Source organism: Ranitomeya imitator, chromosome 5 (assembly GCF_032444005.1).
Source record: "Ranitomeya imitator isolate aRanImi1 chromosome 5, aRanImi1.pri, whole genome shotgun sequence".
Classification (NCBI taxonomy): Eukaryota; Metazoa; Chordata; class Amphibia; order Anura; family Dendrobatidae; genus Ranitomeya; species Ranitomeya imitator.
In genome coordinates, this window is record NC_091286.1 from 108,462,952 (window position 1) to 108,481,447 (window position 18,496).

The following is an 18,496-nucleotide window of genomic DNA, read 5'->3' on the forward strand; positions in this document are numbered from 1 at the left end:
CCCATCTTCCACAGGATGCTCCGTTCTCAGTTCTATGGTGCTGACAGAGCATCACCTGTTCCGTTGCCCGGAAGAAGGCCATCCATGGCTACAATATGCAAATGAGGGCCTTTTCCCAGGAACCCCAGGGTTCAGTCTCCCACCGAAACCCCACCCACCCATTACTTTATTCTGTTGTTGAACCCAATTAAGGAAGCCCCAGAAAGCTGGAGCATGCAAAAATTGCCACAAAACTCAGTTTTGCTCCTCTCCACGGAAATCTTTAGTAAAAGGCGAAAGATTTTTACGTTCTGAAGAGAAGCCGGAGTATACTGTGCAAAGGCCTCCTCCTGACCTACCACCATGGCAGCAGCCCTCACTTGGCCCGGGGAGAGCACCTAGAAGTGGGTTCGTGGTATGGTGATGGAAAAACAAAAACGGCAACAGCCCATCTTCCACAGGATGCTCCGTTCTCAGTTCTATGCTGCTGACAGAGCATCACCTGTTCCGTTGCCCGGAAGAAGGCCATCCATGGCTACAATATGCAAATGAGGGCCTTTTCCCAGGAACCCCAGGGTTCAGTCTCCCACCGAAACCCCACCCACTCCTTTATTCTGTTGTTGAACCCAATTAAGAAAGCCCCAGCAAGCTGGAGCATGCAAAAATTGCCACAAAACTCAGTTTTGCTCCTCTCCACGGAAATCTTTAGTAAAAGGCGAAAGATTTTTACGTTCTGAAGAGAAGCCAGAGTATACTGTGCAAAGGCCTCCTCCTGACCTACCACCATGGCAGCAGCCCTCACTTGGCCCGGGGAGAGCACCTAGAAGTGGGTTCGTGGTATGGTGATGGAAAAACAAAAACGGCAACAGCCCATCTTCCACAGAATGCTCCGTTCTCAGTTCTATGCTGCTGACAGAGCATCACCTGTTCCGTTGCCCGGAAGAAGGCCATCCATGGCTACAATATGCAAATAAGGGCCTCTTCCCCGCAACCCCAGGGTTCAGTCTCCCACCGAAACCCCACCCACCCATTACTTTATTCTGTTGTTAAACCCAATTAAGGAAGCCCCAGCAAGCTGGAGCATGCAAAAATTGCCACAAAACTCAGTTTTGCTCCTCTCCACGGAAATCTTTAGTAAAAGGCGAAAGATTTTTACGTTCTGAAGAGAAGCCAGAGTACACTGGGCAAGGGCCTCCTCCTGACCTACCACCATGGCAGCAGCCCTCACTTGGCGCGGGGAGAGCACCTAGAAGTGGGTTCGTGGTTTGGTGATGGAAAAACAAAAACGGCAACAGCCTATCTTCCACAGGATGCTCCGTTCTCAGTTCTATGCTGCTGACAGAGCATCACCTGTTCCGTTGCCCGGAAGAAGGCCATCCATGGCTACAATATGCAAATGAGGGCCTTTTCCCAGGAACCCCAGGGTTCAGTCTCCCACCGAAACCCCACCCACCCATTCATTTATTCTGTTGTTGAACCCAATTAAGGAAGCCCCAGCAAGTTGGAGCATGCAAAAATTGCCACAAAACTCAGTTTTGCTCCTCTCCACGGAAATCTTTAGTAAAAGGCGAAAGATTTTTACGTTCTGAAGAGAAGCCAGAGTATACTGGGCAAGGGCCTCCTCCTGACCTACCACCATGGCAGCAGCCCTCACTTGGCCCGGGAAGAGCACCTAGAAGTGGGTTCGTGGTTTGGTGATGGAAAAACAAAAACGGCAACAGCCCATCTTCCACAGGCTGCTCCGTTCTCAGTTCTATGCTGCTGACAGAGCATCACCTGTTCCGTTGCCCGGAAGAAGGCCATCCATGGCTACAATATGCAAATGAGGGCCTCTTCCCCGCAACCCCAGGGTTCAGTCTCCCACCGAAACCCCACCCACCCATTACTTTATTCTGTTGTTGAACCCAATTAACGAAGCCCCAGCAAGCTGGAGCATGCAAAAATTGCCACAAAACTCAGTTTTGCTCCTCTCCACGGAAATCTTTAGTAAAAGGCGAAAGATTTTTACGTTCTGAAGAGAAGCCGGAGTATACTGGGCAAGGGCCTCCTCCTGACCTACCACCATGGCAGCAGCCCTCACTTGGCCCGGGGAGAGCACCTAGAAGTGGGTTCGTGGTATGGTGATGGAAAAACAAAAACGGCAACAGCCCATCTTCCACAGGATGCTCCGTTCTCAGTTCTATGCTGCTGACAGAGCATCAACTGTTCCGTTGCCCGGAAGAAGGCCATCCATGGCTACAATATGCAAATGAGGGCCTCTTCCCAGCAACCCCAGGGTTCAGTCTCCCACCGAAACCCCACCCACCCATTACTTTATTCTGTTGTTGAACCCAATTAAGAAAGTCCCAGCAAGCTGGAGCATGCAAAAATTGCCACAAAACTCAGTTTTGCTCCTCTCCACGGAAATCTTTAGTAAAAGGCGAAAGATTTTTACGTTCTGAAGAGAAGCCGGACTATACTGTGCAAAGGCCTCCTCCTGACCTACCACCATGGCAGCAGCCCTCACTTGGCCCGGGGAGAGCACCTAGAAGTGGGTTCGTGGTATGGTGATGGAAAAACAAAAACGGCAACAGCCCATCTTCCACAGGATGCTCCGTTCTCAGTTCTATGCTGCTGACAGAGCATCACCTGTTCCGTTGCCCGGAAGAAGGCCATCCATGGCTACAATATGCAAATGAGGGCCTTTTCCCAGGAACCCCAGGGTTCAGTCTCCCACCGAAACCCCACCCACCCATTCCTTTATTCTGTTGTTGAACCCAATTAAGAAAGCCCCAGCAAGCTGGAGCATGCAAAAATTGCCACAAAACTCAGTTTTGCTCCTCTCCACGGAAATCTTTAGTAAAAGGCGAAAGATTTTTACGTTCTGAAGAGAAGCCAGAGTATACTGTGCAAAGGCCTCCTCCTGACCTACCACCATGGCAGCAGCCCTCACTTGGCCCGGGGAGAGCACCTAGAAGTGGGTTCGTGGTATGGTGATGGAAAAACAAAAACGGCAACAGCCCATCTTCCACAGGATGCTCCGTTCTCAGTTCTATGCTGGTGACAGAGCATCACCTGTTCCGTTGCCCGGAAGAAGGCCATCCATGGCTACAATATGCAAATAAGGGCCTCTTCCCCGCAACCCCAGGGTTCAGTCTCCCACCGAAACCCCACCCACCCATTACTTTATTCTGTTGTTGAACCCAATTAACGAAGCCCCAGCAAGCTGGAGCATGCAAAAATTGCCACAAAACTCAGTTTTGCTCCTCTCCACGGAAATCTTTAGTAAAAGGCGAAAGATTTTTACGTTCTGAAGAGAAGCCAGAGTACACTGGGCAAGGGCCTCCTCCTGACCTACCACCATGGCAGCAGCCCTCACTTGGCCCGGGGAGAGCACCTAGAAGTGGGTTCGTGGTTTGGTGATGGAAAAACAAAAACGGCAACAGCCCATCTTCCACAGGATGCTCCGTTCTCAGTTCTATGCTGCTGACAGAGCATCACCTGTTCCGTTGCCCGGAAGAAGGCCATCCATGGCTACAATATGCAAATGAGGGCCTTTTCCCAGGAACCCCAGGGTTCAGTCTCCCACCGAAACCCCACCCACCCATTCATTTATTCTGTTGTTAAACCCAATTAACGAAGCCCCAGCAAGCTGGAGCATGCAAAAATTGCCACAAAACTCAGTTTTGCTCCTCTCCACGGAAATTTTTAGTAAAAGGCGAAAGATTTTTACGTTCTGAAGAGAAGCCAGAGTATACTGGGCAAGGGCCTCCTCCTGACCTACCACCATGGCAGCAGCCCTCACTTGGCCCGGGGAGAGCACCTAGAAGTGGGTTCGTGGTATGGTGATGGAAAAACAAAAACGGCAACAGCCCATCTTCCACAGGATGCTCCGTTCTCAGTTCTATGCTGCTGACAGAGCATCACCTGTTCCGTTGCCCGGAAGAAGGCCATCCATGGCTACAATATGCAAATGAGGGCCTCTTCCCAGCAACCCCAGGGTTCAGTCTCCCACCGAAACCCCACCCACCCATTACTTTATTCTGTTGTTGAACCCAATTAAGGAAGCCCCAGCAAGCTGGAACATGCAAAAATTGCCACAAAACTCAGTTTTGCTCCTCTCCACGGAAATCTTTAGTAAAAGGCGAAAGATTTTTACGTTCTGAAGAGAAGCCAGAGAATACTGGGCAAGGGCCTTCTCCTGACCTACCACCATGGCAGCAGCCCTCACTTGGCCCGGGGAGAGCACCTAGAAGTGGGTTCGTGGTTTGGTGATGGAAAAACAAAAACGGCAACAGCCCATCTTCCACAGGATGCTCCGTTCTCAGTTCTATGCTGCTGACAGAGCATCACCTGTTCCGTTGCCCGGAAGAAGGCCATCCATGGCTACAATATGCAAATGAGGGCCTTTTCCCAGGAACCCCAGGGTTCAGTCTCCCACCGAAACCCCACCCACCCCTTTATTCTGTTGTTGAACCAATTAAGAAAGCCCCAGCAAGCTGGAGCATGCAAAAATTGCCACAAAACTCAGTTTTGCTCCTCTCCACAGAAATCTTTAGTAAAAGGCGAAAGATTTTTACATTCTGAAGAGAAGCCAAAGTATACTGTGAAAAGGCCTCCTCCTGACCTACCACCATGGCAGCAGCCCTCACTTGGCCCGGGGAGAGCACCTAGAAGTGGGTTCGTGGTTTGGTGATGGAAAAACAAAAACGGTAACAGCCCATCTTCCACAGGCTGCTCCGTTCTCAGTTCAATGCTGCTGACAGAGTATCACCTGTTCCGTTGCCCGGAAGAAGGCCATCCATGGCTACAATATGCAAATGAGGGCCTCTTCCCAGCAACCCCAGGGTTCAGTCTCCCACCGAAACCCCACCCACCCATTACTTTATTCTGTTGTTGAACCCAATTAAGGAAGCCCCAGCAAGTTGGAGCATGCAAAAATTGCCACAAAACTCAGTTTTGCTCCTCTCCACGGAAATCTTTAGTAAAAGGCGAAAGATTTTTACGTTCTGAAGAGAAGCCAGAGTATACTGGGCAAGGGCCTCCTCCTGACCTACCACCATGGCAGCAGCCCTCACTTGGCCCGGGACAGCACCTAGAAGTGGGTTCGTGGTTTGGTGATGGAAAAACAAAAACGGCAACAGCCCATCTTCCACAGGCTGCTCCGTTCTCAGTTCTATGCTGCTGACAGAGCATCACCTGTTCCGTTGCCCGGAAGAAGGCCATCCATGGCTACAATATGCAAATGAGGGCCTCTTCCCCGCAACCCCAGGGTTCAGTCTCCCACCGAAACCCCACCCACCCATTACTTTATTCTGTTGTTGAACCCAATTAAGGAAGCCCCAGCAAGCTGGAGCATGCAAAAATTGCCACAAAACTCAGTTTTGCTCCTCTCCACGGAAATCTTTAGTAAAAGGCGAAAGATTTTTACGTTCTGAAGAGAAGCGAGAGTATACTGGGCAAGGGCCTCCTCCTGACCTACTACCATGGCAGCAGCCCTCACTTGGCCCGGGGAGAGCACCTAGAAGTGGGTTCGTGGTTTGGTGATGGAAAAACAAAAACGGCAACAGCCCATCTTCCACAGGATGCTCCGTTCTCAGTTCTATGCTGCTGACAGAGCATCACCTGTTCCGTTGCCCGGAAGAAGGCCATCCATGGCTACAATATGCAAATGAGGGCCTTTTCCCAGGAACCCCAGGGTTCAGTCTCCCACCGAAACCCCACCCACCCACCCATTCCTTTATTCTGTTGTTGAACCCAATTAAGGAAGCCCCAGAAAGCTGGAGCATGCAAAAATTGCCACAAAACTGTTTTGCTCCTCTCCACGGAAATCTTTAGTAAAAGGCGAAAGATTTTTACGTTCTGAAGAGAAGCCAGATTATACTGGGCAAGGGCCTCCTCCTGACCTACCACCATGGCAGCAGCCCTCACTTGGCCCGGGAAGAGCACCTAGAAGTGGGTTCGTGGTTTGGTGATGAAAAAACAAAAACGGCAACAGCCCATCTTCCACAGGCTGCTCCGTTCTCAGTTCTATGCTGCTGACAGAGCATCACCTGTTCCGTTGCCCAGAAGAAGGCCATCCATGGCTACAATATGCAACTGAGGGCCTCTTCCCCGCAACCCCAGGGTTCAGTCTCCCACCGAAACCCCACCCACCCATTACTTTATTCTGTTGTTGAACCCAATTAACGAAGCCCCAGCAATCTGGAGCATGCAAAAATTGCCACAAAACTCAGTTCTGCTCTTCTCCACGGAAATCTTTAGTAAAAGGCGAAAGATTTTTATGTTCTGAAGAGAAGCCAGAGTATACTGGGCAAGGGCCTCCTCCTGACCTACCACCATAGCAGCAGCCCTCACTTGGCCCGGGGAGAGCACCTAGAAGTGGGTTCGTGGTATGGTGATGGAAAAACAAAAACGGCAACAGCCCATCTTCCACAGGATGCTCCGTTCCCAGTTCTATGCTGCTGACAGAGCATCACCTGTTCCGTTGCCCGGAAGAAGGCCATCCATGGCTACAATATGCAAATGAGGGCCTCTTCCCAGCAACCCCAAGGTTCAGTCTCCCACCGAAACCCCACCCACCCATTACTTTATTCTGTTGTTGAACCCAATTAAGAAAGCCCCAGCAAGCTGGAGCATGCAAAAATTGCCACAAAACTCAGTTTTGCTCCTCTCCACGGAAATCTTTAGTAAAAGGCGAAAGATTTTTACGTTCTGAAGAAAAGCCAGAATATACTGTGCAAAGGCCTCCTCCTGACCTACCACCATGGCAGCAGCCCTCACTTGGCCCGGGGAGAGCAACTAGAAGTGGGTTCGTGGTTTGGTGATGGAAAAACAAAAACGGCAACAGCCCATCTTCCACAGGCTGCTCCGTTCTCAGTTCTATGCTGCTGACAGAGCATCACCTGTTCCGTTGCCCGGAAGAAGGCCATCCATGGCTACAATATGCAAATGAGGGCCTCTTCCCCGCAACCCCAGGGTTCAGTCTCCCACCGAAACCCCACCCACCCATTACTTTATTCTGTTGTTGAACCCAATTAAGGAAGCCCCAGCAAGCTGGAGCATGCAAAAATTGCCACAAAACTCAGTTTTGCTCCTCTCCACGGAAATCTTTAGTAAAAGGCGAAAGATTTTTACGTTCTGAAGAGAAGCTAGAGTATACTGGGCAAGGGCCTCCTCCTGACCTACTACCATGGCAGCAGCACTCACTTGGCCCGGGGAGAGCACCTAGAAGTGGGTTCGTGGTTTGGTGATGGAAAAACAAAAACGGCAACAGCCCATCTTCCACAGGATGCTCCGTTCTCAGTTCTATGCTGCTGACAGAGCATCACCTGTTCCGTCGCCCGGAAGAAGGCCATCCATGGCTACAATATGCAAATGAGGGCCTTTTCCCAGGAACCCCAGGGTTCAGTCTCCCACCGAAACCCCACCCACCCATTCCTTTATTCTGTTGTTGAACCCAATTAAGGAAGCCCCAGAAAGCTGGAGCATGCAAAAATTGCCACAAAACTCAGTTTTGCTCCTCTCCACGGAAATCTTTAGTAAAAGGCGAAAGATTTTTACGTTCTGAAGAGAAGCCAGAGTATACTGTGCAAAGGCCTCCTCCTGACCTACCACCATGGCAGCAGCCCTCACTTGGCCCGGGGAGAGCACCTAGAAGTGGGTTCGTGGTTTGGTGATGGAAAAACAAAAACGGCAACAGCCCATCTTCCACAGGCTGCTCCGTTCTCAGTTCTATGCTGCTGACAGAGCATCACCTGTTCCGTTGCCCGGAAGAAGGCCATCCATGGCTACAATATGCAAATGAGGGCCTCTTCCCCGCAACCCCAGGGTTCAGTCTCCCACCGAAACCCCACCCACCCATTACTTTTATTCTGTTGTTGAACCCAATTAAGGAAGCCCCAGCAAGCTGGAGCATGCAAAAATTGCCACAAAACTCAGTTTTGCTCCTCTCCACGGAAATCTTTAGTAAAAGGCGAAAGATTTTTACGTTCTGAAGAGAAGCTAGAGTATACTGGGCAAGGGCCTCCTCCTGACCTACTACCATGGCAGCAGCCCTCACTTGGCCCGGGGAGAGCACCTAGAAGTGGGTTCGTGGTTTGGTGATGGAAAAACAAAAACGGCAACAGCCCATCTTCCACAGGATGCTCCGTTCTCAGTTCTATGCTGCTGACAGAGCATCACCTGTTCCGTTGCCCGGAAGAAGGCCATCCATGGCTACAATATGCAAATGAGGGCCTTTTCCCAGGAACCCCAGGGTTCAGTCTCCCACCGAAACCCCACCCACCCATTCCTTTATTCTGTTGTTGAACCCAATTAAGGAAACCCCAGAAAGCTGGAGCATGCAAAAATTGCCACAAAACTCAGTTTTGCTCCTCTCCACGGAAATCTTTAGTAAAAGGCGAAAGATTTTTACGTTCTGAAGACAAGCCGGAGTATACTGTGCAAAGGCCTCCTCCTGACCTACCACCATGGCAGCAGCCTTCACTTGGCCCGGGGAGAGCACCTGGAAGTGGGTTCGTGGTATGGTGATGGAAAAACAAAAACGGCAACAGCCCATCTTCCACAGGATGCTCCGTTCTCAGTTCTATGCTGCTGACAGAGCATCACCTGTTCCGTTGCCCGGAAGAAGGCCATCCATGGCTACAATATGCAAATGAGGGCCTTTTCCCAGGAACCCCAGGGATCAGTCTCCCACCGAAACCCCACCCACCCATTCCTTTATTCTGTTGTTGAACCCAATTAAGAAAGCCCAAGCAAGCTGGAGCATGCAAAAAATGCCACAAAACTCAGTTTTGCTCCTCTCCACGGAAATCTTTAGTAAAAGGCGAAAGATTTTTACGTTCTGAAGAGAAGCCAGAGTATACTGTGCAAAGGCCTCCTCCTGACCTACCACCATGGCAGCAGCCCTCACTTGGCCCGGGGAGAGCACCTAGAAGTGGGTTCGTGGTTTGGTGATGGAAAAACAAAAACGGCAACAGCCCATCTTCCACAGGCTGCTCCGTTCTCAGTTCTATGCTGCTGACAGAGCATCACCTGTTCCGTTGCCCGGAAGAAGGCCATCCATGGCTACAATATGCAAATGAGGGCCTCTTCCCAGCAACCCCAGGGTTCAGTCTCCCACCGAAACCCCACCCACCCATTACTTTATTCTGTTGTTGAACCCAATTAAGGAAGCCCCAGCAAGTTGGAGCATGCAAAAATTGCTACAAAACTCAGTTTTGCTCCTCTCCACGGAAATCTTTAGTAAAAGGCGAAAGATTTTTACGTTCTGAAGAGAAGCCAGAGAATACTGGGCAAGGGCCTTCTCCTGACCTACCACCATGGCAGCAGCCCTCACTTGGCCCGGGGAGAGCACCTAGAAGTGGGTTCGTGGTTTCGTGATGGAAAAACAAAAACGGCAACAGCCCATCTTCCACAGGATGCTCCGTTCTCAGTTCTATGCTGCTGACAGAGCATCACCTGTTCCGTTGCCCAGAAGAAGGCCATCCATGGCTACAATATGCAAATGAGGGCCTTTTCCCAGGAACCCCAGGGTTCAGTCTCCCACCGAAACCCCACCCACCCATTCCTTTATTCTGTTGTTGAACCAATTAAGAAAGCCCCAGCAAGCTGGAGCATGCAAAAATTGCCACAAAACTCAGTTTTGCTCCTCTCCACGGAAATCTCTAGTAAAAGGCGAAAGATTTTTACATTCTGAAGAGAAACCAAAGTATACTGTGAAAAGGCCTCCTCCTGACCTACCACCATGGCAGCAGCCCTCACTTGGCCCGGGGAGAGCACCTAGAAGTGGGTTCGTGGTTTGGTGATGGAAAAACAAAAACGGTAACAGCCCATCTTCCACAGGCTGCTCCGTTCTCAGTTCTATGCTGCTGACAGAGTATCACCTGTTCCGTTGCCCGGAAGAAGGCCATCCATGGCTACAATATGCAAATGAGGGCCTCTTCCCAGCAACCCCAGGGTTCAGTCTCCCACCGAAACCCCACCCACCCATTACTTTATTCTGTTGTTGAACCCAATTAAGGAAGCCCCAGCAAGTTGGAGCATGCAAAAATTGCCACAAAACTCAGTTTTGCTCCTCTCCACGGAAATCTTTAGTAAAAGGCGAAAGATTTTTACGTTCTGAAGAGAAGCCAGAGTATACTGGGCAAGGGCCTCAGCCCATCTTCCACAGGCTGCTCCGTTCTCAGTTCTATGCTGCTGACAGAGCATCACCTGTTCCGTTGCCCGGAAGAAGGCCATCCATGGCTACAATATGCAAATGAGGGCCTTTTCCCAGGAACCCCAGGGTTCAGTCTCCCACCGAAACCCCACCCACCCATTCATTTATTCTGTTGTTAAACCCAATTAACGAAGCCCCAGCAAGCTGGAGCATGCAAAAATTGCCACAAAACTCAGTTTTGCTCCTCTCCACGGAAATCTTTAGTAAAAGGCGAAAGATTTTTACGTTCTGAAGAGAAGCCAGAGTATACTGGGCAAGGGCCTCCTCCTGACCTACCACCATGGCAGCAGCCCTCACTTGGCCCGGGGAGAGCACCTAGAAGTGGGTTCGTGGTATGGTGATGGAAAAACAAAAACGGCAACAGCCCATCTTCCACAGGATGCTCCGTTCTCAGTTCTATGCTGCTGACAGAGCATCACCTGTTCCGTTGCCCAGAAGAAGGCCATCCATGGCTACAATATGCAAATGAGGGCCTTTTCCCAGGAACCCCAGGGTTCAGTCTCCCACCGAAACCCCACCCACTCCTTTATTCTGTTGTTGAACCAATTAAGAAAGCCCCAGCAAGCTGGAGCATGCAAAAATTGCCACAAAACTCAGTTTTGCTCCTCTCCACGGAAATCTCTAGTAAAAGGCGAAAGATTTTTACATTCTGAAGAGAAGCCAAAGTATACTGTGAAAAGGCCTCCTCCTGACCTACCACCATGGCAGCAGCCCTCACTTGGCCCGGGGAGAGCACCTAGAAGTGGGTTCGTGGTTTGGTGATGGAAAAACAAAAACGGTAACAGCCCATCTTCCACAGGCTGCTCCGTTCTCAGTTCTATGCTGCTGACAGAATATCACCTGTTCCGTTGCCCGGAAGAAGGCCATCCATGGCTACAATATGCAAATGAGGGCCTCTTCCCAGCAACCCCAGGGTTCAGTCTCCCACCGAAACCCCACCCACCCATTACTTTATTCTGTTGTTGAACCCAATTAAGGAAGCCCCAGCAAGTTGGAGCATGCAAAAATTGCCACAAAACTCAGTTTTGCTCCTCTCCACGGAAATCTTTAGTAAAAGGCGAAAGATTTTTACGTTCTGAAGAGAAGCCAGAGTATACTGGGCAAGGGCCTCAGCCCATCTTCCACAGGCTGCTCCGTTCTCAGTTCTATGCTGCTGACAGAGCATCACCTGTTCCGTTGCCCGGAAGAAGGCCATCCATGGCTACAATATGCAAATGAGGGCCTTTTCCCAGGAACCCCAGGGTTCAGTCTCCCACCGAAACCCCACCCACCCATTCATTTATTCTGTTGTTAAACCCAATTAACGAAGCCCCAGCAAGCTGGAGCATGCAAAAATTGCCACAAAACTCAGTTTTGCTCCTCTCCACGGAAATCTTTAGTAAAAGGCGAAAGATTTTTACGTTCTGAAGAGAAGCCAGAGTATACTGGGCAAGGGCCTCCTCCTGACCTACCACCATGGCAGCAGCCCTCACTTGGCCCGGGGAGAGCACCTAGAAGTGGGTTCGTGGTATGGTGATGGAAAAACAAAAACGGCAACAGCCCATCTTCCACAGGATGCTCCGTTCTCAGTTCTATGCTGCTGACAGAGCATCACCTGTTCCGTTGCCCGGAAGAAGGCCATCCATGGCTACAATATGCAAATGAGGGCCTTTTCCCAGGAACCCCAGGGTTCAGTCTCCCACCGAAACCCCACCCACCCATTCCTTTATTCTGTTGTTGAACCCAATTAAGAAAGCCCCAGCAAGCTGGAGCATGCAAAAATTGCCACAAAACTCAGTTTTGCTCCTCTCCACGGAAATCTTTAGTAAAAGGCGAAAGATTTTTACATTCTGAAGAGAAGCCAGAATATACTGGGCAAGGGCCTCCTCCTGACCTACCACCATGGCAGCAGCCCTCACTTGGCCCGGGGAGAGCACCTAGAAGTGGGTTCGTGGTTTGGTGATGGAAAAACAAAAACGGCAACAGCCCATCTTCCACAGGCTGCTCCGTTCTCAGTTCTATGCTGCTGACAGAGCATCACCTGTTCCGTTGCCCGGAAGAAGGCCATCCATGGCTACAATATGCAAATGAGGGCCTCTTCCCAGCAACCCCAGGGTTCAGTCTCCCACCGAAACCCCACCCACCCATTACTTTATTCTGTTGTTGAACCCAATTAAGGAAGCCCCAGCAAGTTGGAGCATGCAAAAATTGCCACAAAACTCAGTTTTGCTCCTCTCCACGGAAATCTTTAGTAAAAGGCGAAAGATTTTTACGTTCTGAAGAGAAGCCAGAGTATACTGGGCAAGGGCCTCCTCCTGACCTACCACCATGGCAGCAGCCCTCACTTGGCCCGGGACAGCACCTAGAAGTGGGTTCGTGGTTTGGTGATGGAAAAACAAAAACGGCAACAGCCCATCTTCCACAGGCTGCTCCGTTCTCAGTTCTATGCTGCTGACAGAGCATCACCTGTTCCGTTGCCCGGAAGAAGGCCATCCATGGCTACAATATGCAAATGAGGGCCTCTTCCCCGCAACCCCAGGGTTCAGTCTCCCACCGAAACCCCACCCACCCATTACTTTATTCTGTTGTTGAACCCAATTAAGGAAGCCCCAGCAAGCTGGAGCATGCAAAAATTGCCACAAAACTCAGTTTTGCTCCTCTCCACGGAAATCTTTAATAAAAGGCGAAAGATTTTTACGTTCTGAAGAGAAGCTAGAGTATACTGGGCAAGGGCCTCCTCCTGACCTACTACCATGGCAGCAGCCCTCACTTGGCCCGGGGAGAGCACCTAGAAGTGGGTTCGTGGTTTGGTGATGGAAAAACAAAAACGGCAACAGCCCATCTTCCACAGGATGCTCCGTTCTCAGTTCTATGCTGCTGACAGAGCATCACCTGTTCCGTTGCCCGGAAGAAGGCCATCCATGGCTACAATATGCAAATGAGGGCCTTTTCCCAGGAACCCCAGGGTTCAGTCTCCCACCGAAAACCCCACCCACCCACCCATTCCTTTATTCTGTTGTTGAACCCAATTAAGGAAGCCCCAGAAAGCTGGAGCATGCAAAAATTGCCACAAAACTGTTTTGCTCCTCTCCACGGAAATCTTTAGTAAAAGGCGAAAGATTTTTACGTTCTGAAGAGAAGCCAGAGTATACTGGGCAAGGGCCTCCTCCTGACCTACCACCATGGCAGCAGCCCTCACTTGGCCCGGGAAGAGCACCTAGAAGTGGGTTCGTGGTTTGGTGATGAAAAAACAAAAACGGCAACAGCCCATCTTCCACAGGCTGCTCCGTTCTCAGTTCTATGCTGCTGACAGAGCATCACCTGTTCCGTTGCCCGGAAGAAGGCCATCCATGGCTACAATATGCAACTGAGGGCCTCTTCCCCGCAACCCCAGGGTTCAGTCTCCCACCGAAACCCCACCCACCCATTACTTTATTCTGTTGTTGAACCCAATTAACGAAGCCCCAGCAATCTGGAGCATGCAAAAATTGCCACAAAACTCAGTTTTGCTCCTCTCCACGGAAATCTTTAGTAAAAGGCGAAAGATTTTTACGTTCTGAAGAGAAGCCAGAGTATACTGTGCAAAGGCCTCCTCCTGACCTACCACCATGGCAGCAGCCCTCACTTGGCCCGGGGAGGGCACCTAGAAGTGGGTTCGTGGTTTGGTGATGGAAAAACAAAAACGGCAACAGCCCATCTTCCACAGGCTGCTCCGTTCTCAGTTCTATGCTGCTGACAGAGCATCACCTGTTCCGTTGCCCGGAAGAAGGCCATCCATGGCTACAATATGCAAATGAGGGCCTCTTCCCCGCAACCCCAGGGTTCAGTCTCCCACCGAAACCCCACCCACCCATTCCTTTATTCTGTTGTTGAACCCAATTAAGGAAGCCCCAGCAAGCTGGAGCATGCAAAAATTGCCACAAAACTCAGTTTTGCTCCTCTCCACGGAAATCTTTAGTAAAAGGCGAAAGATTTTTACGTTCTGAAGAGAAGCCGGAGTATACTGTGCAAAGGCCTCCTCCTGACCTACCACCATGGCAGCAGCCCTCACTTGGCCCGGGGAGAGCACCTAGAAGTGGGTTCGTGGTATGGTGATGGAAAAACAAAAACGGCAACAGCCCATCTTCCACAGGATGCTCCGTTCTCAGTTCTATGCTGCTGACAGAGCATCACCTGTTCCGTTGCCCGGAAGAAGGCCATCCATGGCTACAATATGCAAATGAGGGCCTTTTCCCAGGAACCCCAGGGTTCAGTCTCCCACCGAAACCCCACCCACCCATTCCTTTATTCTGTTGTTGAACCCAATTAAGAAAGCCCAAGCAAGCTGGAGCATGCAAAAATTGTCACAAAACTCAGTTTTGCTCCTCTCCACGGAAATCTTTAGTAAAAGGCGAAAGATTTTTACGTTCTGAAGAGAAGCCAGAGTATACTGTGCAAAGGCCTCCTCCTGACCTACCACCATGGCAGCAGCCCTCACTTGGCCCGGGGAGAGCACCTAGAAGTGGGTTCGTGGTATGGTGATTGAAAAACAAAAACGGCAACAGCCCATCTTCCACAGGATGCTCCGTTCTCAGTTCTATGCTGCTGACAGAGCATCACCTGTTCCGTTGCCCGGAAGAAGGCCATCCATGGCTACAATATGCAAATAAGGGCCTCTTCCCCGCAACCCCAGGGTTCAGTCTCCCACCGAAACCCCACCCACCCATTACTTTATTCTGTTGTTGAACCCAATTAAGGAAGCCCCAGCAAGCTGGAGCATGCAAAAATTGCCACAAAACTCAGTTTTGCTCCTCTCCACGGAAATCTTTAGTAAAAGGCGAAAGATTTTTACGTTCTGAAGAGAAGCCAGAGTACACTGGGCAAGGGCCTCCTCCTGACCTACCACCATGGCAGCAGCCCTCACTTGGCCCGGGGAGAGCACCTAGAAGTGGGTTCGTGGTTTGGTGATGGAAAAACAAAAACGGCAACAGCCCATCTTCCACAGGATGCTCCGTTCTCAGTTCTATGCTGCTGACAGAGCATCACCTGTTCCGTTGCCCGGAAGAAGGCCATCCATGGCTACAATATGCAAATGAGGGCCTTTTCCCAGGAACCCCAGGGTTCAGTCTCCCACCGAAACCCCACCCACCCATTCATTTATTCTGTTGTTGAACCCAATTAACGAAGCCCCAGCAAGCTGGAGCATGCAAAAATTGCCACAAAACTCAGTTTTGCTCCTCTCCACGGAAATCTTTAGTAAAAGGCGAAAGATTTTTACGTTCTGAAGAGAAGCTAGAGTATACTGGGCAAGGGCCTCCTCCTGACCTACTACCATGGCAGCAGCCCTCACTTGGCCCGGGGGCGAGCACCTAGAAGTGGGTTCGTGGTTTGGTGATGGAAAAACAAAAACGGCAACAGCCCATCTTCCACAGGATGCTCCGTTCTCAGTTCTATGCTGCTGACAGAGCATCACCTGTTTTGTTGCCCGGAAGAAGGCCATCCATGGCTACAATATGCAAATGAGGGCCTTTTCCCAGGAACCCCAGCGTTCAGTCTCCCACCGAAACCCCACCCACTCCTTTATTCTGTTGTTGAACCCAATTAAGAAAGCCCCAGCAAGCTGGAGCATGCAAAAATTGCCACAAAACTCAGTTTTGCTCCTCTCCACGGAAATCTTTAGTAAAAGGCGAAAGATTTTTACGTTCTGAAGAGAAGCCAGAGTATACTGTGCAAAGGCCTCCTCCTGACCTACCACCATGGCAGCAGCCCTCACTTGGCCCAGGGAGAGCACCTAGAAGTGGGTTCGTGGTTTGGTGATGGAAAAACAAAAACGGCAACAGCCCATCTTCCACAGGCTGCTCCGTTCTCAGTTCTATGCTGCTGACAGAGCATCACCTGTTACGTTGCCCGGAAGAAGGCCATCCATGGCTACAATATGCAAATGAGGGCCTCTTCCCAGCAACCCCAGGGTTCAGTCTCCCACCGAAACCCCACCCGCCCATTACTTTATTCTGTTGTTGAACCCAATTAAGGAAGCCCCAGCAAGTTGGAGCATGCAAAAATTGCCACAAAACTCAGTTTTGCTCCTCTCCACGGAAATCTTTAGTAAAAGGCGAAAGATTTTTACGTTCTGAAGAGAAACCAGAGTATACTGGGCAAGGGCCTCCTCCTGACCTACCACCATGGCAGCAGCCCTCACTTGGCCCGGGGACAGCACCTAGAAGTGGGTTCGTGGTTTGGTGATGGAAAAACAAAAACGGCAACAGCCCATCTTCCACAGGCTGCTCCGTTCTCAGTTCTATGCTGCTGACAGAGCATCACCTGTTCCGTTGCCCGGAAGAAGGCCATCCATGGCTACAATATGCAAATGAGGGCCTCTTCCCCGCAACCCCAGGGTTCAGTCTCCCACCGAAACCCCACCCACCCATTCCTTTATTCTGTTGTTGAACCCAATTAAGGAAGCCCCAGCAAGCTGGAGCATGCAAAAATTGCCACAAAACTCAGTTTTGCTCCTCTCCACGGAAATCTTTAGTAAAAGGCGAAAGATTTTTACGTTCTGAAGAGAAGCCAGAGTATACTGGGCAAGGGCCTCCTCCTGACCTACCACCATGGCAGCAGCCCTCACTTGGCCCGGGGAGAGCACCTAGAAGTGGGTTCGTGGTTTGGTGATGGAAAAACAAAAACGGCAACAGCCCATCTTCCACAGGCTGCTCCGTTCTCAGTTCTATGCTGCTGACAGAGCATCACCTGTTCCGTTGCCCGGAAGAAGGCCATCCATGGCTACAATATGCAAATGAGGGCCTTTTACCAGGAACCCAGGGTTCAATCTCCCACCGAAACCCCACCCACTCCTTTATTCTGTTGTTGAACCCAATTAAGAAAGCCCCAGCAAGCTGGAGCATGCAAAAATTGCCACAAAACTCAGTTTTGCTCCTCTCCACGGAAATCTTTAGTAAAAGGCGAAAGATTTTTACGTTCTGAAGAGAAGCCAGAGTATACTGTGCAAAGGCCTCCTCCTGACCTACCACCATGGCAGCAGCCCTCACTTGACCCGGGGAGAGCACCTAGAAGTGGGTTCGTTGTTTGGTGATGGAAAAACAAAAACGGCAACAGCCCATCTTCCACAGGATGCTCCGTTCTCAGTTCTATGCTGCTGACAGAGCATCACCTGTTCCGTTGCCCGGAAGAAGGCCATCCATGGCTACATTATGCAAATAAGGGCCTCTTCCCAGGAACCCCAGGGTTCAGTCTCCCACCGAAACCACACCCACCCATTCCTTTATTCTGTTGTTGAACCCAATTAAGAAAGCCCCAGCAAGCTGGAGCATGCAAAAATTGCCACAAAACTCAGTTTTGCTCCTCTCCATGGAAATCTTAAGTAAAAGGCGAAAGATTTTTACGTTCTGAAGAGAAGGCAGAGTATACTGGGCAAGGGCCTCCTCCTGACCTACCACCATGGCAGCAGCCCTCACTTGGCCCGGGGAGAGCACCTAGAAGTGGGTTCGTGGTTTGGTGATGGAAAAACAAAAACGGCAACAGCCCATCTTCCACAGGATGCTCCGTTCCCAGTTCTATGCTGCTGACAGAGCATCACCTGTTCCGTTGCCAGGAAGAAGGCCATCCATGGCTACAATATGCAAATGAGGGCCTCTTCCCAGCAACCCCAGGGTTCAGTCTCCCACCGAAACCCAAAACACCCATTACTTTATTCTACTGTTGAACCCAATTAAGGAAGCCCCAGCAAGCTGGAGCATGCAAAAATTGCCACAAAACTCAGTTTTGCTCCTCTCCACGGAAATCTTTAGTAAAAGGCGAAAGATTTTTACGTTCTGAAAAGAAGCCAGAGTATACTGGGCAAGGGCCTCCTCCTGACCTACCACCATGGCAGCAGCCCTCACTTGGCCCGGGGACAGCACCTAGAAGTGGGTTCGTGGTTTGGTGATGGAAAAACAAAAACGGCAACAGCCCATCTTCCACAGGCTGCTCCGTTCTCAGTTCTATGCTGCTGACAGAGCATCACCTGTTCCGTTGCCCGGAAGAAGGCCATCCATGGCTACAATATGCAAATGAGGGCCTCTTCCCCGCAACCCCAGGGTTCAGTCTCCCACCGAAACCCCACCCACCCATTACTTTATTCTGTTGTTGAACCCAATTAAGAAAGCCCCAGCAAGCTGGAGCATGCAAAAATTGCCACAAAACTCAGTTTTGCTCCTCTCCACGGAAATCTTTAGTAAAAGGCGAAAGATTTTTACGTTCTGAAGAGGAGCGAGAGTATACTGGGCAAGGGCCTCCTCCTGACCTACCACCATGGCAGCAGCCCTCACTTGGCCCGGGGACAGCACCTAGAAGTGGGTTCGT

At 50.6% G+C, this 18,496-nt stretch overlaps 44 non-coding genes across 44 annotated transcripts; all 44 read right to left on the minus strand.

Annotated features, from left to right (window-relative positions):
• Positions 1 to 194: 194 nt before the first annotated feature.
• LOC138640017 (U5 spliceosomal RNA) lies at positions 195 to 310 on the minus strand. The gene has a single exon (XR_011313539.1). It is a non-coding gene; the product is annotated as a U5 spliceosomal RNA (small nuclear RNA).
• Positions 311 to 616: 306 nt separating this feature from the next.
• LOC138639447 (U5 spliceosomal RNA) lies at positions 617 to 732 on the minus strand. The gene has a single exon (XR_011313032.1). It is a non-coding gene; the product is annotated as a U5 spliceosomal RNA (small nuclear RNA).
• Positions 733 to 1,042: 310 nt separating this feature from the next.
• On the minus strand, positions 1,043 to 1,158 carry LOC138640059 (U5 spliceosomal RNA). Its single transcript, XR_011313580.1, has one exon. It is a non-coding gene; the product is annotated as a U5 spliceosomal RNA (small nuclear RNA).
• A 310-nt stretch (positions 1,159 to 1,468) lies between these two features.
• Positions 1,469 to 1,584, minus strand: LOC138639068 (U5 spliceosomal RNA). The gene has a single exon (XR_011312667.1). It is a non-coding gene; the product is annotated as a U5 spliceosomal RNA (small nuclear RNA).
• A 310-nt stretch (positions 1,585 to 1,894) lies between these two features.
• LOC138640067 (U5 spliceosomal RNA) lies at positions 1,895 to 2,010 on the minus strand. The gene has a single exon (XR_011313588.1). It is a non-coding gene; the product is annotated as a U5 spliceosomal RNA (small nuclear RNA).
• Positions 2,011 to 2,320: 310 nt separating this feature from the next.
• LOC138639663 (U5 spliceosomal RNA) lies at positions 2,321 to 2,436 on the minus strand. The gene has a single exon (XR_011313236.1). It is a non-coding gene; the product is annotated as a U5 spliceosomal RNA (small nuclear RNA).
• Positions 2,437 to 2,746: 310 nt separating this feature from the next.
• On the minus strand, positions 2,747 to 2,862 carry LOC138639459 (U5 spliceosomal RNA). Its single transcript, XR_011313043.1, has one exon. It is a non-coding gene; the product is annotated as a U5 spliceosomal RNA (small nuclear RNA).
• A 310-nt stretch (positions 2,863 to 3,172) lies between these two features.
• On the minus strand, positions 3,173 to 3,288 carry LOC138640060 (U5 spliceosomal RNA). Its single transcript, XR_011313581.1, has one exon. It is a non-coding gene; the product is annotated as a U5 spliceosomal RNA (small nuclear RNA).
• Positions 3,289 to 3,598: 310 nt separating this feature from the next.
• LOC138639351 (U5 spliceosomal RNA) lies at positions 3,599 to 3,714 on the minus strand. Its single transcript, XR_011312937.1, has one exon. It is a non-coding gene; the product is annotated as a U5 spliceosomal RNA (small nuclear RNA).
• A 310-nt stretch (positions 3,715 to 4,024) lies between these two features.
• Positions 4,025 to 4,140, minus strand: LOC138639347 (U5 spliceosomal RNA). The gene has a single exon (XR_011312933.1). It is a non-coding gene; the product is annotated as a U5 spliceosomal RNA (small nuclear RNA).
• Positions 4,141 to 4,445: 305 nt separating this feature from the next.
• On the minus strand, positions 4,446 to 4,561 carry LOC138639629 (U5 spliceosomal RNA). Its single transcript, XR_011313204.1, has one exon. It is a non-coding gene; the product is annotated as a U5 spliceosomal RNA (small nuclear RNA).
• A 310-nt stretch (positions 4,562 to 4,871) lies between these two features.
• LOC138639079 (U5 spliceosomal RNA) lies at positions 4,872 to 4,987 on the minus strand. The gene has a single exon (XR_011312678.1). It is a non-coding gene; the product is annotated as a U5 spliceosomal RNA (small nuclear RNA).
• Positions 4,988 to 5,296: 309 nt separating this feature from the next.
• LOC138639286 (U5 spliceosomal RNA) lies at positions 5,297 to 5,412 on the minus strand. The gene has a single exon (XR_011312875.1). It is a non-coding gene; the product is annotated as a U5 spliceosomal RNA (small nuclear RNA).
• Positions 5,413 to 5,726: 314 nt separating this feature from the next.
• LOC138639652 (U5 spliceosomal RNA) lies at positions 5,727 to 5,840 on the minus strand. The gene has a single exon (XR_011313225.1). It is a non-coding gene; the product is annotated as a U5 spliceosomal RNA (small nuclear RNA).
• A 310-nt stretch (positions 5,841 to 6,150) lies between these two features.
• On the minus strand, positions 6,151 to 6,266 carry LOC138639708 (U5 spliceosomal RNA). Its single transcript, XR_011313278.1, has one exon. It is a non-coding gene; the product is annotated as a U5 spliceosomal RNA (small nuclear RNA).
• A 310-nt stretch (positions 6,267 to 6,576) lies between these two features.
• LOC138639425 (U5 spliceosomal RNA) lies at positions 6,577 to 6,692 on the minus strand. Its single transcript, XR_011313010.1, has one exon. It is a non-coding gene; the product is annotated as a U5 spliceosomal RNA (small nuclear RNA).
• A 310-nt stretch (positions 6,693 to 7,002) lies between these two features.
• LOC138638997 (U5 spliceosomal RNA) lies at positions 7,003 to 7,118 on the minus strand. The gene has a single exon (XR_011312600.1). It is a non-coding gene; the product is annotated as a U5 spliceosomal RNA (small nuclear RNA).
• Positions 7,119 to 7,428: 310 nt separating this feature from the next.
• Positions 7,429 to 7,544, minus strand: LOC138639205 (U5 spliceosomal RNA). The gene has a single exon (XR_011312800.1). It is a non-coding gene; the product is annotated as a U5 spliceosomal RNA (small nuclear RNA).
• Positions 7,545 to 7,855: 311 nt separating this feature from the next.
• Positions 7,856 to 7,971, minus strand: LOC138638999 (U5 spliceosomal RNA). The gene has a single exon (XR_011312602.1). It is a non-coding gene; the product is annotated as a U5 spliceosomal RNA (small nuclear RNA).
• A 310-nt stretch (positions 7,972 to 8,281) lies between these two features.
• Positions 8,282 to 8,397, minus strand: LOC138639661 (U5 spliceosomal RNA). Its single transcript, XR_011313234.1, has one exon. It is a non-coding gene; the product is annotated as a U5 spliceosomal RNA (small nuclear RNA).
• Positions 8,398 to 8,707: 310 nt separating this feature from the next.
• Positions 8,708 to 8,823, minus strand: LOC138639433 (U5 spliceosomal RNA). The gene has a single exon (XR_011313018.1). It is a non-coding gene; the product is annotated as a U5 spliceosomal RNA (small nuclear RNA).
• Positions 8,824 to 9,133: 310 nt separating this feature from the next.
• Positions 9,134 to 9,249, minus strand: LOC138640023 (U5 spliceosomal RNA). The gene has a single exon (XR_011313545.1). It is a non-coding gene; the product is annotated as a U5 spliceosomal RNA (small nuclear RNA).
• Positions 9,250 to 9,558: 309 nt separating this feature from the next.
• Positions 9,559 to 9,674, minus strand: LOC138639664 (U5 spliceosomal RNA). Its single transcript, XR_011313237.1, has one exon. It is a non-coding gene; the product is annotated as a U5 spliceosomal RNA (small nuclear RNA).
• Positions 9,675 to 9,984: 310 nt separating this feature from the next.
• Positions 9,985 to 10,100, minus strand: LOC138639090 (U5 spliceosomal RNA). Its single transcript, XR_011312689.1, has one exon. It is a non-coding gene; the product is annotated as a U5 spliceosomal RNA (small nuclear RNA).
• Positions 10,101 to 10,312: 212 nt separating this feature from the next.
• LOC138639471 (U5 spliceosomal RNA) lies at positions 10,313 to 10,428 on the minus strand. Its single transcript, XR_011313054.1, has one exon. It is a non-coding gene; the product is annotated as a U5 spliceosomal RNA (small nuclear RNA).
• Positions 10,429 to 10,733: 305 nt separating this feature from the next.
• Positions 10,734 to 10,849, minus strand: LOC138639614 (U5 spliceosomal RNA). Its single transcript, XR_011313190.1, has one exon. It is a non-coding gene; the product is annotated as a U5 spliceosomal RNA (small nuclear RNA).
• Positions 10,850 to 11,159: 310 nt separating this feature from the next.
• LOC138639102 (U5 spliceosomal RNA) lies at positions 11,160 to 11,275 on the minus strand. Its single transcript, XR_011312701.1, has one exon. It is a non-coding gene; the product is annotated as a U5 spliceosomal RNA (small nuclear RNA).
• Positions 11,276 to 11,487: 212 nt separating this feature from the next.
• On the minus strand, positions 11,488 to 11,603 carry LOC138639482 (U5 spliceosomal RNA). The gene has a single exon (XR_011313065.1). It is a non-coding gene; the product is annotated as a U5 spliceosomal RNA (small nuclear RNA).
• Positions 11,604 to 11,913: 310 nt separating this feature from the next.
• LOC138639390 (U5 spliceosomal RNA) lies at positions 11,914 to 12,029 on the minus strand. Its single transcript, XR_011312975.1, has one exon. It is a non-coding gene; the product is annotated as a U5 spliceosomal RNA (small nuclear RNA).
• Positions 12,030 to 12,339: 310 nt separating this feature from the next.
• On the minus strand, positions 12,340 to 12,455 carry LOC138639113 (U5 spliceosomal RNA). Its single transcript, XR_011312712.1, has one exon. It is a non-coding gene; the product is annotated as a U5 spliceosomal RNA (small nuclear RNA).
• A 309-nt stretch (positions 12,456 to 12,764) lies between these two features.
• LOC138639595 (U5 spliceosomal RNA) lies at positions 12,765 to 12,880 on the minus strand. Its single transcript, XR_011313171.1, has one exon. It is a non-coding gene; the product is annotated as a U5 spliceosomal RNA (small nuclear RNA).
• Positions 12,881 to 13,195: 315 nt separating this feature from the next.
• LOC138639683 (U5 spliceosomal RNA) lies at positions 13,196 to 13,309 on the minus strand. The gene has a single exon (XR_011313254.1). It is a non-coding gene; the product is annotated as a U5 spliceosomal RNA (small nuclear RNA).
• A 310-nt stretch (positions 13,310 to 13,619) lies between these two features.
• On the minus strand, positions 13,620 to 13,735 carry LOC138640005 (U5 spliceosomal RNA). The gene has a single exon (XR_011313527.1). It is a non-coding gene; the product is annotated as a U5 spliceosomal RNA (small nuclear RNA).
• A 310-nt stretch (positions 13,736 to 14,045) lies between these two features.
• On the minus strand, positions 14,046 to 14,161 carry LOC138640068 (U5 spliceosomal RNA). Its single transcript, XR_011313589.1, has one exon. It is a non-coding gene; the product is annotated as a U5 spliceosomal RNA (small nuclear RNA).
• Positions 14,162 to 14,471: 310 nt separating this feature from the next.
• On the minus strand, positions 14,472 to 14,587 carry LOC138638980 (U5 spliceosomal RNA). The gene has a single exon (XR_011312584.1). It is a non-coding gene; the product is annotated as a U5 spliceosomal RNA (small nuclear RNA).
• Positions 14,588 to 14,897: 310 nt separating this feature from the next.
• LOC138640061 (U5 spliceosomal RNA) lies at positions 14,898 to 15,013 on the minus strand. Its single transcript, XR_011313582.1, has one exon. It is a non-coding gene; the product is annotated as a U5 spliceosomal RNA (small nuclear RNA).
• Positions 15,014 to 15,323: 310 nt separating this feature from the next.
• Positions 15,324 to 15,439, minus strand: LOC138639000 (U5 spliceosomal RNA). The gene has a single exon (XR_011312603.1). It is a non-coding gene; the product is annotated as a U5 spliceosomal RNA (small nuclear RNA).
• A 307-nt stretch (positions 15,440 to 15,746) lies between these two features.
• On the minus strand, positions 15,747 to 15,862 carry LOC138639494 (U5 spliceosomal RNA). The gene has a single exon (XR_011313076.1). It is a non-coding gene; the product is annotated as a U5 spliceosomal RNA (small nuclear RNA).
• A 310-nt stretch (positions 15,863 to 16,172) lies between these two features.
• On the minus strand, positions 16,173 to 16,288 carry LOC138640009 (U5 spliceosomal RNA). Its single transcript, XR_011313531.1, has one exon. It is a non-coding gene; the product is annotated as a U5 spliceosomal RNA (small nuclear RNA).
• A 310-nt stretch (positions 16,289 to 16,598) lies between these two features.
• Positions 16,599 to 16,714, minus strand: LOC138639506 (U5 spliceosomal RNA). Its single transcript, XR_011313087.1, has one exon. It is a non-coding gene; the product is annotated as a U5 spliceosomal RNA (small nuclear RNA).
• Positions 16,715 to 17,019: 305 nt separating this feature from the next.
• LOC138639518 (U5 spliceosomal RNA) lies at positions 17,020 to 17,135 on the minus strand. The gene has a single exon (XR_011313098.1). It is a non-coding gene; the product is annotated as a U5 spliceosomal RNA (small nuclear RNA).
• Positions 17,136 to 17,445: 310 nt separating this feature from the next.
• Positions 17,446 to 17,561, minus strand: LOC138639763 (U5 spliceosomal RNA). The gene has a single exon (XR_011313331.1). It is a non-coding gene; the product is annotated as a U5 spliceosomal RNA (small nuclear RNA).
• Positions 17,562 to 17,871: 310 nt separating this feature from the next.
• LOC138640100 (U5 spliceosomal RNA) lies at positions 17,872 to 17,987 on the minus strand. The gene has a single exon (XR_011313619.1). It is a non-coding gene; the product is annotated as a U5 spliceosomal RNA (small nuclear RNA).
• Positions 17,988 to 18,297: 310 nt separating this feature from the next.
• On the minus strand, positions 18,298 to 18,413 carry LOC138639222 (U5 spliceosomal RNA). The gene has a single exon (XR_011312815.1). It is a non-coding gene; the product is annotated as a U5 spliceosomal RNA (small nuclear RNA).
• Positions 18,414 to 18,496: the final 83 nt, after the last annotated feature.